The sequence below is a fragment of the Rousettus aegyptiacus genome, unplaced genomic scaffold (genome assembly GCF_014176215.1).
Source record: "Rousettus aegyptiacus isolate mRouAeg1 unplaced genomic scaffold, mRouAeg1.p scaffold_m13_p_4, whole genome shotgun sequence".
Classification (NCBI taxonomy): Eukaryota; Metazoa; Chordata; class Mammalia; order Chiroptera; family Pteropodidae; genus Rousettus; species Rousettus aegyptiacus.
In genome coordinates, this window is record NW_023416307.1 from 7,536,428 (window position 1) to 7,563,629 (window position 27,202).

Consider the following 27,202-nt stretch of genomic DNA (forward strand, 5'->3'; position numbering starts at 1 on the left):
CCTCTTAGCTCATGGATTATTTAAGAAGTTTCATTTTCAGTGGGATGCTGTTTCTCTCTTGGGGACATTTGGATTTGTGGGCTGGGTGGCTTTCATGATTGGGAGCTACCACTGGTATTGGGGGGAGGGGGTGTTCTAAATATGCCCCTGACCGCAGGGCAGTCCTACCCTCAATGTCAGGGCACACTTGCTCAGAGGGCCACTTACCTGGTTTTGTTATTGTCCATAATTTGAAGTTTTTCAGGGAGTCTTTGTAACATCTTCCAATGATGAGATGGTCCTTAATGCTTTATACTTAGCTTCCACGTATGTTATTTTTAGTTGCTGTCAGACACAGGAAATGATCAGGTAATTTATCTGCCTGCAAGTGACATGGAGACTCATTTTGACTCTGTGTATCTCTCTCTCTGTCTCTCTGTCTCTCTGTCTCTCTCTCTGTCTCTCTCTCTCTCTCTCTCTCACACACACACACACACACACACACACACACACACACACTCCTTCACCCTCAGTGCTACCTTCTACAGATACTAATGGCTTTTTTTTACTCAATTCTCAGGACAGGATTTTTTTTTTTTTTTTTAATTTCTCTGGCTGTCTTGTGTAGTGCTGGAGAAAACTTGGACCTCCTTTCTCATATGAATCACCAGCCTTTGTACATCTTTCTTTAAAAAAAAAAACAAATAAATAAACATCTCAACTCTTCGCCCCCTCACCTGGCCCTCATCACTTCTGGGACCAAGCTTGCAGCGTACAGCTTTCAGCCAAATGAAGCCAGCTGGGCTTCCCCAGCAAAGGGGAGGTCTGGTGGGGGGTGGATGAGTCCTACAGCCCAGGGACAGCAGCGCTGCCCCATGGGAGATGGAGAGAGGGGCAGGGATGTGATTGCAGAAGGGAGGGGAGTGAGGCTCAGGGAGCAGTGTGGCTGAAGGCCACAGGTAGAGGTCTGAGGGGAGGAGTAACGTGCTCAGCATCCGAGGAGCAGGTTGGTACAGAGTGACAGCGGACCATCAACCTAGAGAGATGCGGAAGCAGTGGTGGGCAACCTGTAAGAGACAACCCGATCTTAAGACCTCCAGAGAGACGCAAGAAAAGAGAAGGTCTGAGTGTCTGCACCATTTGGGAGGCTGCGATGGATGGGGGTGGGAGGGTGGGGGGGCAACATGTTTGAGAACCTCCTTAGGACCACCGCCCTGATGAAGCCTGGGGGACGTTTGCGTGACACCGATGATGGGGTTTCCCTGGCCTGGAGCAGTGGTTCTCAAACTTGAGCATGCATCAGAGTCACCTGGAAGCCTTGTTAAACTGAAGATCGCCCCACCCCAGGGTTTCTGATTCAGTAGGTCTTCAGAGCAGCTTGAGAAGTTGCGCTCTTAACACATCCCCAGGTGATGCTAATGCTGTAGTTCTGGGGACCACACTTGGAGAACCACTGGCCTCATGTAAAAGAGATAAACAGTGAACCCAATAGTGTCCACAAAATGAAACTAAAGGAATGACTGACTCTAAGGTGGAAAATAAAGCCGACTGTATATTAACAACGGTCATTCGATCCCCCTTGGGTGATTCCTGTGTCAGAATTTCCAAGTTCTAGAGAGGGTTAAGGTAGGTGAGCCAAGATGCTATTGAGCAATAACACCAGGGTAGAGATTCTCATTAAAATCTAATTCCTCTGCATTTGGGGAATTTATTCACTGTAAACAGGAAGAGGGTTTCAGAACTGAGTTTTGGCTCTCTGTAATTTTGAATCCTTTTAGCTGACTCAGGAGAGAGTCCCTCATTTGAACTTTTATTTATAAAAGAAGATAATTCAAGTGCCTGAGTGGCTCTCTGCTTTCACTCTCTGGGTTTGGCTTCTCCTTGACAAGATGTCCATTTGATATCAGTGGACCTAAATTTTCGGTTGACAGATTCTCATTTCTTTTATTTCTGATTGATCAGATACTCGATACAATATTTTGGCCACGAATATAAAACTAACTAAATTAGAAACAAGAATGCTAGACAGACACATAATAAACAGAATGATCATGTGCTTTAAAACTATTTTGAATGGTCTGGAATGATCTGGAAATAAACTCTAGGTCTTTAGCAGAGCTGAAGTCTACACCCTAAGTCAGGTTTTTCTTTCCGGAAGGAGGAGATCCATCAAAAATTTAATGGGCCTTTAAAATGCAAATGTGCAGATTTTAGAAGAGCTCTTAATTTCCTCTCTGTTCATACTAGGCTGCTCAGTTATTCATTGAGTCCTTTTAAGGATTAATTTGAGTGTAAGTGACTCATCTGAAAAGGAGAGTATTGAAAACCTTGACCTTGGAGCTTGCCCCTGGCGGCTCCAGCCATTGACTTTAATTCAGTTTTACCCAGGGTACCCATTTGGTCCTGCCTCTGCACCAGTGGTAGCCATAGTGCTTGGGACAGAATAACCCTTCTGGGTCCTTGAGAGCTGCATTTACAAGTTGTGGGATTTTGGCCAAGGCTCTCTGATTTCTCCGTCATTGGGTCTCACCATCTGCGAACCCTGCTGATGGTGTGTAAATTAATAACGTGCTCTGTGAGCCCAGGATGAGAGACTTTCTAGGTGCCGAGAGGAATCATAATAAATAATATTCCACAACTCCAGGGATATTAGTAATATTTGCTGTTTTGTCTTCACGCACTTAGGGATTTAGAATCATTTTTATCAAACCGGCTTGAAAATTATGCATCGGGGTTTTTTTGCTCTTTGTTTTTGATGCGACTGGCAGAATTCCAGAAACCATAAGGATCCTACTTCTCGGGGTTGTTTTGTGCAAACCCTGTCTGCCTGGGTTGCAGCTCTTCCTCCCTGTAAGGTTATTACTGGTACTTCCTCTCTTAATCCCGGAGATGTTGGTGATGGGCGACCATGAATGTGTCCCCAGCAGAAGAGGGACCAGTAGAGAGAAGAATGGTGTAGCCAGTAGTTACGGTGTTATCGGAGTGGCTGGCGTTTTGATAGACGTGCCTGCAGAACTTGAAAAACTTGTTAGACGGTGTAGGCTTTGTGACAGACCGCACACTGTTTTTGGGAATTTGTAGATTTTTAAGGTGAAAGGTGAACGAGGGAGAAGCAGACGATACATACATACCAGACGATACATACATACGGCTGTGACTTTCACATGTCTGCCCTGGTGGAGCTTTATCAAAACCTTTAGATTTCTCAATCTTAGAGCTTCACTATCTGTGACTCACAGGTTCTTTGAACGACACTCAGCCAGAAGCTAAAAAAAAAAAAAAGTAATTATTTGGGCTGGGGACAACCTACGTGGTCTGATCCTTCTCTGTCCCCATATCTGGTGATATGTAGATTCTTCCAGAATAATAGCTGTACCTTCTTTTTTTTTTTTGGATTCATGAAGTTTGGAACCTAGGTGCTCAACGTCTACTGAATTAATAATAATAGTAATAGACAGTGGTTTATTGTGTTAATATTTACAATAGACAAGTTTATAATAATAGTAATAATAATAGACAACCCTTTAAGGGTGCTCGCTACATGGCAGGTACTGTTCTGAGCCCTGACATGTATTAACTTATTTAAATTCTCATGAGATTCTTGTGCAGCAGGATCCTAATCCTATTATCATCTCCATTTTACAAGTGAAACTTGTAAAATGTAAGTAACTTGCCCAGGGTTGTTTCTGTAGTAAACAGTGGGATATGCATCCAGAGGGATGTTAGAGGAATTTGATTCCCGCCAGCTTCGCATTCTTTGTTCTTAATCATTGTGCTATAGGCCCAGTATGGAAGTTCTCACAAATTTAATAGATTATAGAGATGCCTGGATTTTGTCTTGGATACTGCAAGAATGCCAATATCAGGGGTGATAAAATTTTCTTTAGGGATTTTAATTCTTAAGCCAATTTGGGTGACCTGACACTTTGAAGTGGAGTTGGGAGGTGGAGAATGAGCTATAATAAATCACTGCGTTGATCTCCAGGTGGCCTTGCGTGGTTGTGAATCTTTGAGAAGAGTTTAGGATGACAATCTGAGTCCTTCTTGTGTTTTGAATTCCACAGGAGCCCAGTGCTTTAGCTTTTACAGCCAAACTGGTTGAGGTTCATCTGAGTTATGTTTTGGGAAGACTGAGGTGAGAGATTCTGCTGGTTTTTGCTTTTTGTGATGTTCTCTCTAAATGTCTCTTGTCTGTGTGAGATGAGTGTTGGGGGGGGGGTGTGGCAGAGTGGGCCGGATAGAGGGGTATTAGCGGCAGAGCAAAGAAAGGAGTTCAGTAGGGAACTTGTCTGTGGTGGAATTAGGTTGAGGAAATGAACTTTCTTGGACTACTTGAAAGGAGTGTGAACCCTGGTGGAAATGCCCCCTTGCTGGCCACCCCTCCCAGGACTGGGGTAATGTGTTGGCAGAATTGTATCTGCAAGTTTGGAGGTTCAATAGCCAAGTGTTATAATCCAGGAGGAAAACGGGGCTAACCACTGGACGTGGGCAAAGCCCTGGGAAGCTAGGTATCAGAGTGATAAATGGCTTTTCTTTTCAACCCAAGTAATTATGGACTCACAAGAAGTTGAAAAATAATACAGAGAGGCCCTGTGTACTCATCATCCAGTGGTGACATCTTGCTTGACTGTATACATACAGCACGTTATCAAAACTAGGACATTGAAATTGGCATAATGCAATTAACTAAACTACAGATAATGGGAGTTCACCAGTTTTTACATGTTTTTTTTTTTTTTTTTTTTTTGGCTAGGGTTTAGTGTATATAATTTGACTAGTGTTTCTTGATGGGCAGGAGAACTTCTGAATAAGACTGTAACAAATATTTCACAGACACAGGATTTTTGGGTTAATGCTATATGCGTGTTTTTAACACAGCACACAGTTGCATGGACGTGAACCCCAGCAGCTGAGTTACGAAGTAGAAACCAAACCATTTGGTTTTTTTCACTTATGGTCTTGAACTCTTTGGGGATAGTATCTTTATTTTTGTCTCTTCAGAGGGAGGATATTTTCTAGAGATAAAGGATACTTCGAGGTCATTATATCCTATTAGGAGCTCTTGGAGGGGATGATAAACAGATGTTGTTATCAGTGGAAAAGGGAGGGATTTTAGTTAATCAGATAAAAGGTATGGACTGATGGGACTTGGGTCATGGATGCAATTTCGTGATAACTGTGAGAGTGGATTTTCTGTAAAAGCGACAGCCCTGTGAGGGTTGGACTAACTGCTGGCTGCCTGCCTCAGTGTGATTAATTGTTTCTGCCTCTGCGATCCCATCACACTTTGCTGACTTCCAATTAGCTTCTGTCACTATCTGCCCTGGATGTGAGCTATTCGTGGGGGTGCCTGTCGTCTCAGCTAGACTAGGAATTCTTTGAGGGCAGGGGCTGTCTAACTCATTTTTTTCTTTTTTTGACTTTTCTTCTCCTGCAAGATGCTTAGAGCATATGAGATCTCTATTCTTCTGCCTCCAGCAATTTCCAGACTGCTCCTTATTCTACCTTCATGTCTTGATGTACTTTTGTATCTGTTTATATGTTATGTATATTTGAAACCGATAAGGCTGAATTCATGTGTAATTGTGTAATTTGAGGCTATCATGAGTCAGGCTGGTCTCATTCTGTATTTTTCTCAGAACAGCCTTAAAGCAGCCTGAGAGCCCGGTAGATTTTCTTCTTCAAAAGGCAGTAGGGAGTTTTTGTTCTTCTATAGTATACGATTTTGAAAAAGTTATTCATCTTTCATACTTAACAGCTAGAATAATTACTTAAAATTCTTCCAACTCATGGTCGCCTTCTGGGCTTGGGCTTTTATGGATGTTGGCCATGGTCTGTGATAATGACCTCTCCAGATTGTCAGTGGTGTTGTGGGGACTTGTCATTTCTGAGACCTCAGGAGAGTAAGTTTTCATTCACCTTTTCTAATAGGGTTGTAGCAGGGAGGGATCATTTGGTGAGAATGAAATGGAAAGAAGTCCTCGAATAAACTCATAAAAATGCCTTGACTGGAGTGATGCAGGAAGCGCCGTGGGTAGCCAGGGTGCGCGGGCCATGTACAGAAGGTAGTCGGAGAGTCAGGAGTGGGCGCCATTCCCACACTTTTCGGACACCCACGTAGTCTGTAACTTTTGCTCTTGCCTGCTATTCTCTTGCCTCTCCTAGCAGACTAGCTTTCTTGCTTTTTACTCCTGGCTCCTCAGAGTCTCAGATTTACTGCTGGCCAAATGCCTTTGCTTTGCGGGGTGTAACGTTGCTCCAGTGCAGTATTACAATTTTTCCTTTAGACACCTGTCTACCACCTCGCAATTCCACATTTTTAAGTGAAAGTCAGTATGGCCCAAATCGAGTCATGTGTCACACCCTGGCCTACCCGGCTGTTTCTGGGATGAAGGATCATGTGGACTTTGGCTGGTCCCTGACTCATCCAGAATAGCAGACTTGGTGGGAGGCAATGACTGGCATGTCCCAATCAAGAAACAATCCACCATTGTTTACACTGGGCTCTAGGTTGAATTGGGAAAGTAGGGCCCGTTCCTCTTTGGTTGTCTTAGCCTCCAACTTTTCCTAGTTGGAATTTCAGGTCTAGGCAGTAGAATAAGGGAAAGGTGTAGACACGCTGTAGTTGTTTGTTGGCAATGAACAGTTGGTTACTAACACTAATTAAAAACACGACGTTGGATACATGACATCACTAATCAATATTTAATCTAATGTTTTAACTCGTGCCTTTGAGTTGAAATGAATACATTGGAAAATATCTGTTTATGTGCACTTGTTGAGTTTTTAAGTTCTTATTACCTTTGGCTCAAAAACAATACCGTGGAGAGAGAGTCCATTTTTGCAGGCAAGATTTCTGTTGTGTGAAGTCACTGGGTAATGGGGTACAGTGACAAGTGGCAAGAGGAGGGGAGGGGTGGGGAAGCTCTGACGGTCTCATTTGCCCTCTAACTAGCCATGTTACCTTGGTAACTCAGCTTCGAAGCTTGGTTTCCTAATCTGTAAAATGGGCTAAAGAAAATGTCCATCTCGTAATATTGCTGAGAGGATTCAATGAGAGGCACTTTTTAGGCACTTGGGTTATATGAGTGAACAAAATACACCAAGATCTTGTCCTCTTGAAGTTTATATTTTAGTATGTGCGGCCACCCCTCTAATTTATAAATCAAAAAAGTGGTATCCTTATATTTTCTTCAATTCTATAAAAATTTAATGATTTTTTTTTTTTTGAGGTTAGAACTATGTAGCAGACAGTTGGGCTAGTCTTTTTAAAATTAGGGCATGTGAGTGCATATGTGTGCAAGTACTTCAAAATCAATGAAAATGTCAACATTCTTTGAAAAAGCCCTGTTTTTTTAAGGCAGATGTTAAATGAGATTTATCTGAGTTAAGGGGATAAATAAAAACGTGTGAGAGACCTTTGTAAGCTGATATCTTGGCTTTGATGACATGGCGAAAGAAATTTCTACTTGTGCAGGGGGTAACTTATTTTGCTTTTATGAAATTAAAGTTAAAAATCTTAATGGATTTTAATAACCCCGAATGCCATACTGAATTTAAGTTTGGACAATTTCAGATAACACCTCTTTGTAATTACTGTGGTTTACTCATGTCTTAGGCTATAAAATATACCTCAAGACATAAAATGCTCCATTTTTAAAACTTTCACATTTTGGAACTTTTGCTATGAGAAATAGAAACTTTGAAGGCAAGCTCTTTTTTTAGATAGAATGAAATACTCTCTCCCTGAGCGGCCCCTTGTACCCCTTTGAATCCAAACAAACAATTTTTTTTTCATTGCTTTGGGATTTGGAGCAATGCTATGTTATATACAGTGACTTAATTGAGTTGACCTATACTTTAATTTATTCTTTATTTAGCATTTATAGATTATGCACCCTAAATCCATCATGGTTCGAAACAGTACAAGAAATTTACAGATCTGCTGGTTGGACTTTCAAAGAGAGAACTTACCCAAGCCGGACTAAAAAAATAGTTCCATTGCTTTATAAGCAAATCATATGTATATCGGTAGCTACATCAATGTCATATCTAAATGTTAAAGGAAGATCCATAATAATATAAAAGTTAGTACTTTTATCATGCATAGTATTAATGAGTAAAGCACCCAGTTCCATGCTGTGGAATTTACTTTGGCTTTTTTTCTTTTTAGTTTCTGGCAAAGAGAACCTTTAATTGTTTGAGCTGGGTGACGAGAGAGGCCGATGTTTACATTTCCCTTTCTTCACCAATGACACAGGACAAGTGACCAGCTCCGTATTTCCGTATTATACTAAGTGGTTTCCCCACATGGTCGACGCCCGTGTGATGGGAATTGGTTATCATATTTGTTCTTCCCTGAGGGGGCACCACGCAGTCTTCAGGCCCAGGAGCGGTGAGCGTTGCTGTGAGGATGGTAAAGTTCTGTCTGCAGCAGGGATTCGGCGGTGACAAGCCGCCACCACTTAGCCATGTGCCGGCCACATGCTCAGGTGCTGGAATGAGAGGGAGACTAGAAAAGACATGGGCTATTTCCAACCATTGTATTAGTTTTCATTTTTACTGGATTAAAATGATGTGGTGGTTTACCCTCCAAATCTGGACATTTTCATTGGTACCGTAAACCTTCTTCACCTTTGTGTGGGAAACAGGCTAGGTCTCCCTCAGGCCTATCTCCTCCTTAGTTATTCAGTCAGAAGGATGGCGTAAAAAGTAATATTGTTTAAAGTTTTCCACGCCATTCTGAAAACAGGTGCTTCCTTTGTGAGTTCAAGTTAGTGAATTTATGTGGTCATTTCAACCCAACTCAAGCCCCAGTTCTAAAGAACAAAGACATTTTCTTCGCCCTGACGATTGACATTTGCTGGCAGAGATTAGGCACTTCCTGTGACCTCGGGTCCCATTCTGCTGGTGCGGCCAGGGAGGTCAAAGGGAAGGCGTCACATTGGGGCCTGTTCTGCCATTGCAGCGGGAGGTGCTCCGAACCCGTGCGTCGTCCCACGGAGGCAAGCTGAAGCTTGCTCAGCTACTTCCCAGGTACTTTCTGGTGCGTGCGTTAGCATTAGTGGCGAAGAAGTCTGTAGTCTCTTTGTTCTTGCTAAACGGTCAGCGTGGAAACCCGGGGCCCCTGCCCCTCCGACTTTCCTCTCCCATCCTTTCCTTCAGCTCTTTTCACTTTCCCTGCCAGAACGCGGCCCAGCATCTTCACATTCTGGCTTCTGGAGTGGAATGAAAGAGCTTCTTTCTGCATAGAGAGGTTTGTTTTAACACAGAGCTGCCTTTGACGGTTAAGACCATTCCCCGCCCCTCCGCCCCCCACCGCCCCCAACAGATTTAGATGTAAAATGGTGGCACCACGCCAGAGAGGACAGTCATTAATTGTCATTTGAACAAGGTTGCATCAAGTCTTTTGTCACCTCATTTCTGGTAGGGAATGTAGGGCATTCTGTTAAATCCAGAGCTGCTTCGGCCAATGCGATATCAATACTTAATTTAATTTAAAGGCACCACATTGAAGGCCACAGGAAGAAGTTGAGGTGTTCAGACTGTTAAGATGTTTTCATGTTAGGAATACCGATTCACTACTGATGCTAAGGACTGCTTTTAATTTATGCATAACTATGGTTTGACAAGTGGCGAGATGTCTTGCCGGTTTCTTTGTCTAAACTTTGAGTAAGAGAACGGGTAATACGATTTCTCCTTCATTTTAGACAAGATGGGAATGAGCTGTCTTGGTAATTTTAAAGTTTCTGGTTAAAAAAAAAAGGTGATCTGAAGCAAATCAGACAATGTAACATGTTTATTTTGGGAGGCAGGTGTAAAGTTGTTTGTTTATTGATCTCTATTGTTTTGAATTCTTACCAAAAGACAGGGGAAAAAAAAAAAGGAGGAAAAGAAGGAAGCAAGTCACTTGAAGCATGGACCCTTAATGGTGCTTTTCGAAGCGGAGAGACCTGTGTAAGAATTTGGTATTGTGTGTGTAGCTTGGGCAAAGCCAACTTTTCTGCCTGTTTCCCCTCCTCCCCCATTTATAAAATGGCGTTTATAAATGGGCATGACAGTTCTTTGTCAAGAGCTAATATCTTTTAAGAGCCAAACACTGTGCCTCAAAGCTTAGTTGCCTTTCATCACCTTTTAGATGTTGCATCACAGATCTGTGGCTGAATTGAACACAGATCTTTGTATGTCTGGTCTTAGCATCTGTCTTGTGAAAGTGTTGTTCTCTTATAGGCCACGATCAAAGGACCCTTTTGCTTTGGTTTCTTCCTACCATAAAAAGCTGATAGCCTGGAAAAAGTTATTTCCCCGCCTTTAATTTAACTATATTTACTGAGGACCAAACTCAAGAGCAAAAGAGTATTTTAGGACCTAAAAGATACAGTGGGAATCAGCTCCCATGGGGCTGACGCTCCCAGGGTGGGCAGATGGTAGACACCAAGTGTCAGGTAGCGATAATGGGACGGAGACCCAAGCGGGGTGAGAGGCTGGGCGTGGACGGGAGGGCAGTGGATCTGGATGAGATAGCACATCCTGGGAATACTTCTGTGAGGCAGCAGCATCTTGCCATCTGCACGGAGAGAGGGAGCGAGTGAGCCTTGTGGACATCTGGGGAAAGAGCAGTCCACGCAGAGGGAATCAGGACCGTGTTGAGGAACTGTAAGAGGCTTTGAGTGGGAAAAGGCAGGAGAACGAGGGAATGAGGCCGCAGGCCAAATCACCTGCAGGAGCTTCGCATTTGGATTTTTTGTGCGTGTGAGAAGAGACATAAATTGAACCATTAAACTGGCTGATCTACTACTCTTAGGAGAGTTTGTTAGACCTGTTTTGCAGAGAAGATGGCAAATAGTGTATCTGCTACTTTGATTACAATTCCCATCATATAATAATTAACTGCTAGCTGTAATTATAGGACTTGCTTTAATTTCATTTAGCACGCTTGAGACCTCTATTAGCCTATATCCCAATCAATTTCACAGCCGTTAAGAGGAAGATGCTATATTCCTGTTGAATTTTAAATCTAGCGGGAGACTGATCCACTGTTTGTTTTCACGCTGCCGGATGCCTTACTATCTTCCAGTTCCTAAGGGTCCCCTCCCCCCTCAGGCTCTCTCCTCTGGGTGCTGATTCAGGAATGTAGCATGTTGTTTTCCTGATTAGGATGTCCTTTCACAGATAGCTGTTAATGAATTCCATGCACCTCACGTCCTTTTGCTAACCCCACAAAATCACGTAACAAAACTTTTCAGCCAAGGGAACACGCATTCCTTCTCCAAGATAGATGTTTTTTACTCAATATTTATTGTCACGTCTGGCACCTTTTACTACTCTGATGTCTCCTCTGTAAGTCCATTTATATAGAGAAATGTGACCACATCTGTGTTCTCAGTCGGGTTGAACAGTGAGTTCTCCTGCCGTAGAGACACGAGAATGTCCTCCTTTTTGCCTCTTCGCCGCGTTGGGCGACTTGCTGTGTTTAGGTAACCCCGGCCTCCGAAGCTTCCTCTCGTCCAGTTTTCTCCTCCGCTCGTGTGAAAACCATTCTCCCTCTTACTGTCACAGTGCCGCAGAGGCGTGCGCGCCTTGTCCCCCGCGGGTGGCTTCTGTATGTCGGGCCATTTGTTCCTTCGCTAGAAGTAGTAGCCCCTCGAGGAGCGGGGCCATCTCCAGACAGCTCAGTGTGTTTAGTTGCGAGGTAATGCCTGGAGCTTGTGGGTAGGAACTAGAATTTCTCCGTGCCGCAGAAGAATGCACGCAGACTTACAGGCGAGGAAGCGGCGGGAATGGTCGCCCAGTGCTGGCAGCCGCGTATCCCAGACGCACGCCATCCTGGTATCTGCTTGTGTGTCCTGGCAAGCGTGTGTGCGTGTGTGTGTGTGTGTGTAAGTAAACAAATAGACTTAATTTTTTTTTTTGCTCTTAAAAAATATGCATTTAGTTTTAATCGAAGAAATGATTTAATTTTTTTTCTCCTATCTACCTCCACCCGCCACCCCCGCCTCACTCTGCTGTGACTTAATTTTTTAAAAATAGTTTTAGGGTCACAGTAAAACTGAGCAGAAAGCACAGAGATCCCGTAATACCTTTCGGTCCCATACCCCCCAAATACCCGTCCTCTCCCATCGTCAACATCCACCCCCCGCATCCCCTGGAGAGGTGTGTTTGCTACAGCGAACCTATACTGACACATTGTTATTTACCCAGAGCCCACAGTTTGCACCAGGGCTCACTCTTGGCTTTGAGTTTTGACAAATGTATAACAACATGCATCCAGCATTAGAGTGTCATATAACAGCATACTTCATGCCCCTAAAAATCCTCCGTGCCCCAGCTAATTAGCTCTCCCTCCTCCCTAACTGCGGCCACCACTGATCTGTTTAATGTCTCTGTAGTTTTGCTTTTCTTCCAGAATGCCATATAGTTGGAATCATACAGTACGTAGTCTTTTCTGGTTGGTTTCTTTCACTTAGTCATATGCATTTAAGGTTCTTCCATGTCTTCTTGTGGTTTGGTAGCTCATTTCGTTTCAGTGCTAAACAGCATTCTATTGTACGATGTACCCTAGTTTATTTATCCACTCACCTCCTGAAGGATGTCTTGGTTGCTTCCAAGTTTTGGCAGTTATTAATAAAGCTACTGTAAATATTCAAGTGCAGATTTTTGTGTGGATACGATACATACATATATACCCACATGTATATACTTATATATATTACATATTTAATGGAATTTTTCTGATTATTGAAAAACATGACCATTGTATAACATTTGGAAAATATAAAAAAAGAAAAACCTTAAAACTTCAGTACAAGTCAATTTATTAATTTACTGTAATAAAACGTGAAATTGGAGCTGTCCTGGAAAAGGCAAGACATATGGTTATTGTATATTTTAACAGTTAGTGGTTAAGACAAAGATTTAGGGCATTCCAAATGCTGGTTGTTTCCATTAAAACTGCTTCTTAAGGGACTTTTTATAATAATCAACATTTGGGCAAACGAGGTCAGCTTCACAAAATAGGTAACTTAGAAGTCTCTTGAGCTACAGACCTCCAAGGAGGTACTGAAGTTTATCTCGTAAAATATCCCAGTATACTTCAGTGATGGCCTTCACGCTTGCTGGTGGGCGGGGATCCAGTGGTTCCGATACACACACATCGAGTGATGCCCGACGTGGCTGCTTGGGGTTCTAGGTGCCATCATCCCTGCTGGGCGTCTTCCGTGTGGAGAGGTGGAAGAGGCTGCCGGGGAGCTAGGGGCTCGTGAAGTAGTAAAACCAGAGAGCAACCCTAGAAGTGAACATCCCTTGACCCAGGTATCCTGTTGCTTTTCATTGTTCATTTCTAACAAGACAAACAAAACCTGACTCAATTTGAAAATATCTTTTCATGATTTCTGTGAATGGGATTGTATGTTTAGCTTTTTTTTTTTTTTTTTTTTTTTTTTAAGTTTCAAATATCCACTGCCTCTTTTCGGTGGAAGAAAGCAGGTCTGGGGAAAAGGTATGAATGAAGGCTCATATGACCTATGTCTAAACATAAAAAAAGTTGTAAATCAAGCTAATCAAGAAAACATGTTTCACTCTCCTGCCTTGACAAATAAACTTTCATAATGACCTGGAAAACAGGATTCAGATTCAGAATGATTAGCTTCCTCGAAATATCACAGGGAATTATAGAAGTGAGAGGCAGCCAGGCACCAGCCCATGGGCCTTACATAGGCTCGCACCCCGGCTGTATCTTAGATCATGGACAATGAATACAGTCTACACAAACAGACTGCTCTATGAATCCCACAAAGGGCCATCCTTGGGCAGAAGGATGTACATGTCCCCTGCCCTGGGTGGGACAGAACTCAGAAACTCTTATGGAAGGGCTTGGATGTGGCATTGGACCCTGTGTGGTCTGGCCCCTGGGTCGGTACGGCTGCTTATCCTCCAGGAAGGATGAGGCTTGTGGAGGGTCAGAAAAGTCCCCCTGATGTGAGTGCCCAGGTCAGGGGCCTTTCCTCCCTGAGATTAGGGGTGATTCTGGAAAAATGGATCTTGAGTCCTTTGCTACTAGGAACCTTTGACCTTTGGTTTTGATCTTAAAGTTAGCCATCACTTTTAACATACAGAAAGTAGAGTGAGATGCGTCCACTTATAAATGCATTGGAATTCAATAGCATGCAGTTTCAGAGTTGTTTTTAAGAGGTGAATATCATCGTATCCTGACATAGTTTCATTTAGAAAGCTCTAGGCTTGATCAAATAGTAAAATATGCTCTAAAATTATGCACGTTTTTTTTTTTTTTGGTTATAAATATACATATATTTTTTCACTTTTCAAGAACCGTAATAAAGTTTTGGCAAAAAACTGACTCTTGGTCTTTGATATCTAGGATTGCGGTGTCCTTCTGAGCTGATGTAATGATTCACTTCCTGTCACCTTCCCTGATGGCATTCTTACTGCTCACAACATCTGGGGTTGCGTAGATGTTTCTGTGTTCTTAATTCTTGCTTTGAAGGGGATTCTCATGCGAGGAGCTAATTTCAGTATGTGGGAAAAGTGAAAACCAACCTCAAGTTTAAATTGGAAGGGGCGATCTTAAAGGGTGGGATGGTGAAGTTTTCCAACATACTGTTCAATCACTCGTCATTTTTAGTAACATTTGTACAAAGGGTTTACAAACTATTTATTAGTGAGTATCTCAAAATGCTTTTAGAGAGGTATGGAAAATGGACAAAGTTGGAGCCCTGAGTTTCTGTTCTGGTGATTTGTGACTGTTAAAGTGATGCTTTGTTTTCACGTCATTAACTAGTTGAGGCTGAAAACAGGATGTTCATTAATACCATATCCGGAGAGGTGGGTGATGAGCATGAGTCCGTATGGCTGACCCCCACATCCAGAGTGCTCGCTCACACGTTTGTTCACTCTTCCTTCAGAATTTCTGTCTGCTCTCTAAAAGAATTTTCTAGTAAGGTTTAAAAAATATATATCTGTTTAAGAGGAGGAAACTCGTAGGGAAAAGGGATATGTTCCAGGGTTCTCCCTCCCCCCCCCACTCCGCCCGCCAGAAATATTCCTAGTTACTGAATGCAGTGAAATAAATTTGTCATGTTGGACATAGCACATGGTGGTGGAATGCAGATCGAAGAGCTTGATGTTGATAGTTTAAATGTATATTTTAGGAATTGATTTATAAGGAAGAATACCAGTGCTCAAGTCGATAAATTGAAGCTTTCTCTCACTAAGGAAGTTAGACACATCATCAAATATTCGTTAAAAATCTTTCCCTCTGAAGGTCGAAAATAACAGATTTAATGTCGAATTCCCAGGGCGGGAGAGTTTGATAGTCCAGCCGACTGGCCAGTTCAGATGAATGTTAAATACGGCGGGAGTTGTGTGTACGCCTGGTGCTTAGCGCACAGGGAGGAAACCTGGACCCCAACGACAAATCCAGTCTACCTACCGCCTCTTTTGTTTGTCTCTTAAGCTGAAAGTGGGTTTTATGTATTTAAAGGGTTGAGAAAAATCCTAAGAAGAATAATGCTTTGCGATATGGAAAAACGATGAAATTCAAATTTCAGCGTCTATGAATAAAGTTTTATTGGAATGCAGCCACGCCTGTTCATTGCCTATGGCTGCTTTCTCACTACAGTGGCAGAGTTGAGGAGGCGCCGTAGAGACCATATGGTCTAGAAAGCCTAAAATGTTTAGCATCTGACCCTTTACTGAAAACGCTTGCTGAACCCTGGCTTAGTGGAACCAAAGCTCGATGCCTGTGCCCTTCCTCCTCTCCCCTTTTTTCTAATAAATGCATAAATGGGTGTTTAATTATATATAATAATAGATTACACTTGTATAATCTATTATACAAGTGTAATTTGTGTATGTAAATTGAATAAATTTATTCAATTTATTTAACTGCTATAGATACAACTATATTATTCTCATTTTACAGAAGAAGAGATTGAGGCATTGGAGCCATAGGCAACTAACTGCACACATACGTCAGCAATCGAGATGGCCTTTGGGTGGCTCTTAGTTGACTGTCATTTTTAAATTTAAGGCACTCAAACTGTGCAGTCCTGAAGTCCAAAACAAAATCTAGAACAATTCAAGGAAGTTGGAAAAAAAAAAAAAAAAGATTCAGGTAACTTTTTTTTCGATGTTTGACACAGTTTTTATTTTGATGATGTGTTTAATTACTTTCATTTCCAAAGCTCCTTTGGGTGTTTTGTAGTTCCTCGTGTATCCAAAGTGTTTGATTTCACTCGTTCAACTCAGACTTACTGTGTGCCCAGTGCTGCGCTGGGCATGGGGGGTGGGGCGCGGTGGGGGGCACCTCTGTGGGCACAGTAGGTTACATGGCCTGGAGTGAGTTACAAAAATACAGTCATCCGCCAGCAAACGTCTTCACATGCTCTACTTAGATTTTCGAGTTTAGCAATTCGTATCGCTCCTTAGGTGTTCAGCTGCATATAATTTTGAAACAGCAGGTCCCAACAGATACAGGAGCAGCTGTCAGATCAGGAAACCTGTCCATTGGCCCAGATTTTTCTGATGGTTTGCGGCATAACCTTGGATACGTTTCCTTTTCCGTTCCAGACTTTCATTCTGTAAAGTGGAAAGTGCCAGCAAATTAAGCTGGTTCTTCACAGGAGCGAGCGCCCCGCATGGCGTCATGAGCTCTGCTTTTTAATTTCTCAAGCCTTCCTTGTTTACGTGGACGCAGCTTGTCGGCGTGTAACTTTGTGATGTAGATACTGTTTATGTAGATTCATGCATACGCCATGATATAATCTGATGTGGCTGTCAGAGCTGCTGTTTCCCTAGGCATGCCTGGGACTGCCAAAGAAAAACTTGAACTAGGTAGGGGTACAGTGCAGACAAGGTCAAGGGCAGTTTGGGGGAATCTGTGAAAACACATTCGGAGCTTCTTTGTAAGGCAGTGCGTAAACTTCGGGTGTGTGAAGAGATCCTGGAGCAGGATTCATCCTACCTACTTTTGAGTTCCTGGTTGGGTGGGCTAGGATTAAAACATTTTATTCTGTTCAGAGTTCTAAGTTTATAAACATGGTGGTTATGTTTGGCAATTTTTAAAGGTGTTTATGATACTGAGAAAGATGGTTTAAACATACAGCGTACGATAATAGTTTATCAAGGTGAAAATGATTAATTTTCCATATCGAAGACACAGAAGCATAATTCTTAAACCAAAGTGTTGCATGGGTACCTGTTTTATATTATTTTGAATCATATACTTTTATTAACTTTTTAAGTTTATTTGCTGTGCTCTACCCGCCCCCTGCCAGCTTCTTAAAGTATAACTGACAATTAAGGATATATATTTAAAGTATACAACATGATGTTTTGATATATGTATACATTGTGAAATGATTGCCTCACATAGTGACTTTTGGGGGGTGGTGGTGGTGAGAATACTTAAAATTTGCTCTCTTGGCAAATTTCAGGTGTGTGACACTGTATTAAAACTCTTGTTGCCGTGCTATATACGGGATACCTAGATCTTATTCACACCGCACAAGTGAAACTTCGTACTCTTTGACCAACACTGCCCCATTTTCTCAAGCCCTAGCTCAAGACAGCCATCATTAGACCCTCTGCTTTTATGAGTTCCGACTTTTTTAGATTTTATAATGTGAGATCGTTTAGTTTTTGTCTTTCTGTGTCTGGCTTATTTCATATCTCTCATAATGTCCTCCAGGTTCATCTATGTTGTTGCGAATGGCAGGATTTCCTTCTTGTTTTTTCAAGGATGGATATTATTCCGTGTGTGTGTGTGTGTGTGTGTATCCTTGCTATATATACACATACACATAAATGGAATCTACGTATCACATTTTCTTTCTCCATTCATCTGTTGATAGACACTTCAGTTGTTCCGTATCTTGGCTATTTTGAGTAATGCTGCAAAGAATGATATCCATCCAGAAGTGGGATGGCTGGATCATGTGGCAGTGCTAGTTCGAGTCTGTTGAGGAACGCCTGCATCGTTTTTCCATGATGGCTGTGCCAGTTCCCACCCACAGTGTACGAGGGTGCCCTTTTCTCCATATCCTCGCCGACACTTATCACTCGTCATTTTGATAAAGTCATTCTAACAGGTGTAAGGTGGTATCACTGTGGTTTTGATTTTCATTTTCCTGATAATCACTGATGTTGAGCATCGTTGCATGTTCGCTGTATATATGTCTTCTTTGGAGAACACCTGTTCAGGTCCTTTGCCCATTTTTTAATCGGGTTGTCTTTTTTTTTTTTTTTTGGCAAAGGAGTTTGAGTTTCTTTTGGATATCAACCTCCTACCAGATGTATGGTTTTCGGATATTCTCTCCCATTCCATAGGTTGTCTCTTGATGCTGTTGATCATTTCTTTGCCGTGCAGATTGCTTTTAGCTTGATGTTTTCCTACATGTTTATTTTTTCTTTGTTACCCGTGTCAACTAAAAAAAAAAAGAAGTTATTTCCTAGACCAATGTCAAGAAGCTTTTGTCCTGTTTTCTTCTATTAGTTTTACAGTTTCAGGTCTTATGTTTAACTCTTTAATCCGTTTCGAGTTGATTTTTACATATGGTATGAGATAGGAGTTCAGTTTTATTCTTCTGTTTGTGGATCTTCAGGTTTCCCCAAACCATTTACAGTAGTTTCCCCCGCTTATCCACGATTTTGCTTTCTGCCCTTTCAGTTACCTACGGTCAACCACAGTCTGAAAATATTAAATGGAACATTTCCGAGATAAACAATTCATAAATTTTAAACCGCGTGCCGTTCTGAGTAGCGTGATGAAATCTCCCTCCGCCCCATCTGGCAAGTGAATCATCCGTTTGTCCAGCATCTCCACACTGTGTATGCCCCTCCCGTTAGTCTCGTAGTAGGCTTCTTGGTTATCAGTTTGACTATCGCAGTATCGCGTTTTACTTACCTTAATTTACTTATTATTTACTTAATAATGCCATATTCATATACCTCTTCTTACAGTGTATCATTACAGTTTTCTATTATTGTTACTTAATGTTAACCTCTTACTGTGTCTGATTTATAAATTAAACCTTATTATCATGGGTACGTATGTATAGGAAAAAAACACAATATATATATAAGATACTATTTATGGTTTCAGTAATTTACGGGCAGTCTTGGAATGTCTCTCCTGTGGATAATTGGGACTGCTATGTTAAAGAGAGTATCCTTTCTCCACTTTATATTGTTGACCTGTTTGTCAGAAAGTAATTGGCTGTGCGTGGGGTTTATTTCAGGGCTCTTATTCTGTTCCATCGGTCTATATGTCTGTTTTTATGTCCATACCATAATGTTTTGATTACTGTAGCTTTGTGATGTATTTTGAAAGCAGGAAGTAAGATGCCTCCAGTTTTGTTCTTCTTGCTCAAGATTGCTTTGGCTCTTTGGAGTCATCCATGGTTCCACATAAATTTTAGGTTCCTTTTTTCTATTTATGTGGAAAATGCCATTGGAATTTTGAAAGAGATAGCATCCAATCTGGAGATCACTCTGGGTAATATGGAACATTTTAACTATTAATTCTGCTAATCCATAAACACAGGTTATCTTTTCATTTAATTTTTTTCTTTAATCTCATCAATGTTTTATAGTTTTCAGCATACAGTTCTTTCACCTGCTTGGTTAAATTTATACCTAACTCTCTCATTCTTTTTTACGCTATTGTAAATGAAACTGTTTTCTTAATTCCTTTTTTGAATAGTTGGCATTAGTGTCTAGAAATGCAAATGAGTTTTGTATGTGTATTTTTTAACATGTAACTTTACCTAAGTTACTTTGTAGTTATAACAATTTTTTAGGCGTCTTTAAGGTTTTCTATATATAAGATCATGTCATCTATAAACAGAGACAATTTAACTTCTTCCTTTCCAATTCGGATACTATTGTTTCTTTTCTTTCCTACCAGCTCTGGCTAGGACTTACAGTAACATGTTGAATAGGAGTGGTGAGGGTGGACATCCTCGTCTTGCTCCTGGTCTTAAATAAAAAACTTTCAGTTTTTCACCATTGAGAATGATGTTAGCTGTGGGCTTGTCATAAACCCTTCTATGCCTAAATTGTTGAGAGTTTTTATCCTGAAAGGATGTCAGATTTTATCAAATGCTTTTTCTGCATCCATTGAGATGATTTTATGTTTTTTTTCCCCTTTCATTCTATTTATGTGGTGTATCACATTTATTGATTTGCATATATTGAACTATCCTTATATCCCAGTGATAAATCTTATTTGATCATGTTTTATGATCATTTTAATGTGCTATTGAATTTGCTTTGCTAGTATTTTGTTGAGGATTTTTACATCTATTTCATCAAAGACGTTGACCTGTAATATTCTTTGCCTGTAGAGTCCTTGCCTGTCTTTGGTATTAGTGTGATTCTGGCCTCATAAAATGAGTTCGGAAGTATTTCTTCCTTTTCAATTTTTTGGAAGTGTTTATGATGGGTTGGCATAAGTTCTTTAAACGTTTGGTAGACTTCACCAGTGAAACCATCCGGAAAGACCTTGACCTTTATTATCTCATTTTACATATCACCAATTGACTGACAATCTTTTCTGTCTTTTTTTTTTTTATATAAAACAGTTTTATGTAGTATAAAAAGAAAGATCCTAGATAGTTCAACCCTGTCTCATCAGTGTGCTACATTCCTTTTACTGTCTACCCTTCAGCCAACAGTGTTATTGGAGTTATTCCATCTTTGGAGAAAAAACAGACCGAAGACTTGCTAAGAGGTTGTCAAACTCTGTCCGTAATAATTTATTCTTTAATGCCTTTCATGAGATACAGCGCAGTCTGATAGCTAGTGGTCAGAAGTGTTGCGATTGGAGATTCTGTGTGTGTGACTTGTGAGTGTGACCTTGTCAAAATAATCTTCCTGCTGTTCATTTCTTCCTGCCCCTAGGTTAGTACTGAATAGGGTGTGAGCCCACGTGGTCCTGCTTTGTGTCCCCTGTGATTTTAGGCCATGTTTTCCGTGTTTCCTTGTGGTTTTCACATAGCTGCACGATGCACCGATGAAGGCTGAGACTTCAGGCCTCATGGGTTTCTGACGTTTGCGTAAGAGCTAGCTAAAGCATTGCATACAAGAGGTGCTTATCATTTTGTTCCGTTCTTTCTCCCCTTTCAATTTCTTAATTCAGGAATTTCCACCTGACTCAGTTTAAGCATCTCTTTCTACACAAATCTCACAGTGTTTTATTCCACTGGTTGGCATTATAATTGAAGAAGGGACCTGCATTTTCTGTGTTCTTGCAAAAGGCTTTATATATTGCACATAAGCACTTGTTGGTTTTGGTGTTAGTTTTATGTATGATTGTATCTGTTTATTTATAAAGTTAGTATTGGAGTGCTGCTCTGTGCCAGGTACTTGCTTATCAGTTTCTATGTGTTATTTTCACAAGGACCCAGTGGGAGAGGCACTGTTATTGTTCTCATTTTATATATAGGGAAACTGAGGATTAGAGAAGTTCACTGGGGCATCCAAGGTCATTCACCTTATGAGTGGAGGGGTTGGGATTCAAACCTAGTTCTGATTCCAAAGCCCCAGTTTTAACTAGTCTGGTGTAATGCAAGTTGTATTGAGTTAAACGTACAACTGCTTTATGAAAGTTGTGTATGTGTTCAGTTTAGGAATTTGACCGACATTTGAATGAACTAGAAAAACTAGGATACCAAGTGCATTCCTTTTCTTTTTATCATGACTAGTAGTGAGATTGATTATCTTCTAATGGAACTTTTCCTTAAAGAACTCTAGCGAGCTATTACTCACATACCATACAATTCATCCGTTTAAAGTGGATGCTTCAATAGCGTTGAGTACATTCAGAGTTTTATCAGCATTCCTACAATCATTTTTAGAACAAAAGAAACTCCGTACCCATTACCAGTCACTCCTCATTTTCCTCCAACTCTCCTCATCATGTCCCCTTCCCCAGGCAACCATTAACCCATTTTGTCTCCATATTTGCCTGTTCTGGACATTTCATATGAATGGAACCGTACAATATATGGTCTTTTGTGACTGGCTTCTTTCACGTAACATGTATTTTCAAGTTTCATCTATGATGTAGTCTGTATCAGCACTTCATTTCTTTTTATCACACAGTAATACTATGTCATACGGGTATATTATATTTTATTTATCCATTCATCGGTTAATGGACATTTGGGTTATTTCTACACATTTTGGCTATTACAAACAATGCTGCCGTGACACATTCATGTACAAACTTTTGTGTGGACGTGTGTTATCATTTACCTAGGAATGAAATTACTAGATCATATGGTAACTCTAAGGTTCACTGTTTTCAGGAACTGCCGGAGTGTTTTCCAAAACGGCCATGCCATTTTACATTCTACCAGTGGCGTATGAGGGTTCCGATTTCTCTATGTCCTTGCCAATACTTGCTGTTGTCTGTCTTTTGATGATAGTCACTTGAGTGGGTGTGAAGACGTATCTTATTATGGTTTGATTTTCATTTCCCTAATGGCTAATGATGTTCAGCATGCATCTGTTCTCGTGTAACCGACTTTTTATTTTTGATCTTTTTACGCCTACAGCACCTGGTCTTCCGAGGTGGTCTCCCATCTAAGTACTAACCAGGCCTGACCCTGCTTAGCTTCCGAGATCAGACGAGATGGAGCACATTCAGGGCGTCATGGCCACAGACGTAACTGACTTTTAAATGTAGGTTTCGTCTAAGTATTCTTACTGAAGCGAGTCATACATATGCCGGTGTTGACATTTTCTCATCTCCTTTATAATTATCTATTTGGAGCCGAGTTCGGAGTTGTATATAACTTGCCTAAAGTCCGGCCTTGGGTGATTCTTTGGCTAAGGGCATAGTGTTTTGGGGACAGAAATTATTCATTATTAATGTTAATTTCTTGGTCAGACTGTATGGCTGCAAGCATGTGTTGCAGGAGAAGGATGAACTTCAGGAACCAGGGCAAGCCAACTAAAGATGAGCGTAAAACAGTTTGAAAGTCTTGAGGGTGAAATAGGAAAATGTCTTGGGGAAAGCATGAGATAACATGTAGGCTGGACTGGAAGCTGGTCAACACATTCTAAAAGAATCTTAATTAATGAACATAACTGGGAGAATGTTTATAGTTTACACTACGAACGGCTCAATACCTTAAGAATAACTGGCATGGTAACTTATGTGGAGCACTCCCTTTTTATGTGAGAATATAGTTTCTCTGTTACCTAAGACTCAGTAAGTAAAAGAAACCAACTCAAGATCACATAAAACATTTTTTGTGTGTGTGTATGTGTGTGTGTGTGTTTTTAAGGAAGTTGCCTTTTTTTTTTTTTTTAAATAAAGGTATGGAATGCCTCCTAGACACCATTGGCAGTGATATATCAGTCTGGGGATTGTGCCAGTTCAGAGGCCATCAGAATTCTGGATTCCCTGGCCCGCTCAGCTCCTCTTGTATTTGCTAATCTATGTCATTCTTCTTTCCCCTGCAGCCTTTAATTACTTTTTTCTTGTTCCTAAATTAGCCCTACTGACAGTTTATGAAATTAGATATCGTATCTGAGCGGGAGACCTGTAGAACGTTCAGTACAAACTCTGAATAACCTCAGCAGCCCAGGACGGCAGGCAGAAACTGTTTCATAACATATGAAAAGCAGAATGTAACGTCCTACACAGAGATTGGGGAAAACAAACAAATGAACAAACAAACAAACAAAAAGAGAATTCCGTATATGTGTGGAACAGGAAGGGTAGGACTTTGAAGCAGTTCATGTCAGAAAACACTATGGTTACTAGAATTGAACGAACCGATTCATGGGCTAAGGGAGCTTTGTGTCCTGGTCCTACTCGCTGTTTGTTCATCGGGTCAGCTCAGCACTTGAGGACTTGCTCCCTGAGCAGCATTATAAGGAAAACTTTGAGCAGGTGGAGTAGTCAGAGGAGCAGAATCAAAACGGTTAAAAGGAAACCCCACCGTGGGTAGCAGCTTAACTTGGTGGTGAGAAAAAAAACAGGAGAGACAAGCCGCTTCCTTCTGCCCTCGGGAGGGCTGGCGTACGGAAGAGTTACAGAAAGCCATCTTTTATAGCCACGTTAAAATTTTTTCCCCCACTTTATGAAACAGGGGAAGGACTTGCCTAAATTTTGTGCTTCCTGGATCGGAGTTCTATTACTTACCATTCAGCCGGGGGTATTAGATACAGAAGGTGTCCCAGAGTTCCTTTGTACTTTTAATACCATTTGATCATGGCACATGGGGCAGCATTTAGGCATGATAATGGGGCCACGTTGCTATGTAGTATGTAGATGGGAGTGAAAGATGGGCGCGCACACATGTGGACATCAATTTATTTTTAGACAGCTAGCTCTCGGGGTTACAAACATGGAACGCTTTCCTTTTGTGTTACCTGAGGCCTGTTTTACATTTCAGCTGGGGTCTCTATCACCCAGAAACCCATCCAGTTCTTGTATTTTCTCTGCTGTACATGTGTTTGGGGAAACACGAACTAATTTTGATGGTCCAAGCAAAATGCAGCCAGGGGGAAACCTTGTGCCAAATACGTGTCCGCTCCGACGTTCACCTTCGTGGGTGTGCACGCATAGTCAAAGGTTCGCTTTAAACACGACGCGGCCTTTCCCGTGAAAAAACGAACTAGAGTAGTGGATGCCGCTGGAGGCTTGGTTACCCTACGTACAGGAGAGGAAGCCCAGAATCCCGAGAGAGCATCGATGGTTTGGGGAGAATCGTTTTTCTGGTGATTGCCGTTGTGGTCAGAGACTGAGATGCATGTGTTAGGGATGGTGTGCGTGCGTGTGCGTGCGCGTGTGTCGGCAGGCATGGGTAGGTGTGCACGACCATGTGTGCTGGGTCGTTGTAGCTCTACATTTAAGGAAATAGAGGAGAGCTAAAAAAAAAAACAAATAAAAAATTATAAAACTGAACGACTTGCAGGATATAGGGAGTAATATTGATACAAAAAGATTCTGTGTTCTTTTTCTTTAGTAAACAGCTTTAACTTGGAAAAGAAGCTGAGTTTTTCTCTTCTTTTCTTTCTATTTTTTATCTTTTTTTTTTTTTTTTACCGTATGGGTTATTTTGATGCCCGAGGGTACGTGTAACTGGAGATATTTAGTATCTGGCTTTTTTGATATAAGGTGATAAGTGCATGTTGTAAAAACCTAAATGTTTATATATGGGATAAAAAGGAAGTTATTTTTTCCTTTTATATCGATGAGTGATCATGGTGGAAAGTTTGAAAAAAAAAACCCAAAATATGGAGAAAGGCAGATAATCGCTTATGTATCTATCAATAAAAGTCATGCTCAGACTGTGTATTTTTCCCATTCTTTATTATTTGACTATATAAATGCATAGTAACGTATGGAGATATATACATATACATGCAAAAATGTGTATAATTTCTGCACACAAATACCTGAATTACCCAGATATAGATGATGATATGTGTGTGATTTTTAGTATGTTGTTGGTAATCTGAATTCGCTTTTTCTATTGAACATTAACTTTCTGATGTTTTATTTTCTGAAATGTGTAAATTCAACGCCAAACTGGATGCTTCTTGGAGTATTATTTAGTAGTAAAGAATATAAGGAATCAAGAACCAAAATTAAGAATTCAAATGTGGGCACATTTCTCCGCTTGTGAGAAAACTGAATTCTGGGTCTAGGTCAAAAACTAAAATATCTGGCATGTTGGTTATAAAGTATAGACCATAATTTTCTAAAGACGATAAATTTCGCTCTTTCTCTGGCATTTCTTGCTAAATTTCTTTATACTCCTCCATAGCACTTAAACTTAGGCCAAGCATCATAGTTAATGGTTGAAAATGGAGTTTTAATCTTCTTTGTATGTGTGTGTGTTGTGGGGGAGGACACATAAAAGTCAGAGGAATAGTGAATATTTGTTTTTCTTTTATAAACAGATTTCAGAATTATCAGTCGGCTGGTTGTAGTTTTGGTATCAGAAGTTGAATAAATACATTCCTAGGATTTAAATCTTGTCCCATGTTACTTTGAGAAAAAATTTCTCCCTGCGTAGAACTCGATGTTTTCCTTCCTGCCCAGTGGTGCTTTGACAAAATGAGCTTCTTAACAGAGACAGAGCGATGGGTCGGACACGCAGAACTGGACCAGAATGTCCTATAGGGCGTCCGGATACACGGAGCTCTGTTCTTGTCCATCTCTGCTTCTACCCGGAGTTTGATCAGTTTTGGGGGGTATATCAGAGTTGTTGGTTTTGAGGTATAGAGCGTATGTGTGAACTTATAAACATTCCCCAGATGATAATCATTTTGGTAAAAGAAGAAAACTCCAGTGGCCATTTGGACGTATGCATAGAGAATATTCTGTATACACGGCTGTACACAAGGCACCAAGAAGGAGAGCTAAGGGGAGTTTGAGAAGAAATTGTCACAGCCGTAGGAGAGAACACTTAGACGCTGTAGTAGACATTTTGTGATTGTCTGCTCAGCGTTCGTGTCCCATCTTCTTACCCGCACCCAGTATATGATTTGTGGGAGCCGCCCCTGCCCAGTGCATGCTAGCTGTGCCAGTCGGAGGGAACTCGTTCCACGCCTCGTGTTGGTATTCTTCGCAGTGCCAAACACTGGTTAAATTGAGCCTGAAGCTCATGCAGAATTTTCTGTAATTGATATGGAATTCAAGGGACGAGGCTTTCCTGGAAGAAGAAGGGCGTGGCTGGTGGTTTCGGGTATGGGCGAAGACCTTTCAGAGTGACGACTGGGGGGTGGTGGTCTGGTGACCTGGGTTGGAATGAAGCATGAGTGAGAAGTGAAGAAGCAACCAAAAGGAGCCGTTACTCCTCAGACCGTGCCTTTCAGGGGGTGTGGGGTGGGCAACGACTGCGTTGGGCTGCAGGGCCAAAGAATGGATTTTTATTTTGAAAGGCGGGAAGAAGTAAGTATATTTATACAGATGAATATGTGAATCCGATGATTTTCTTGAATTGTCCTGAGTTCCTTCTGCCCATTAGACTTCCCCTCAAACTTAGCATCTCTCCGAATGAGTTTACAATTTTCATTTATACTTCGAAAAAAAAAAAGAATGTCCCGACACCATTCTGCTTCTCTTTCTGTATTTCCTCCTTATTCCATTCTGCTTCCCATCATATCCTCAGCATTTTGCACAGTACCTGTCCCACGTTAGATGCTCAAGAAATATTTACTGTATGATTAAAATAAAGGT

General features: G+C 41.2%; 1 protein-coding gene and 1 pseudogene across 5 annotated transcripts in view; one reads left to right on the forward strand and one right to left on the reverse strand.

Moving 5' to 3' along the window:
* TIAM1 (TIAM Rac1 associated GEF 1) overlaps positions 1-27,202 on the forward strand; it is a 321,420-nt gene that overhangs the window by 100,186 nt on the left and 194,032 nt on the right. The gene's annotated exons all lie outside the window — the stretch shown is intronic.
* On the reverse strand, positions 22,548-22,666 carry LOC118602680 (annotated as a pseudogene).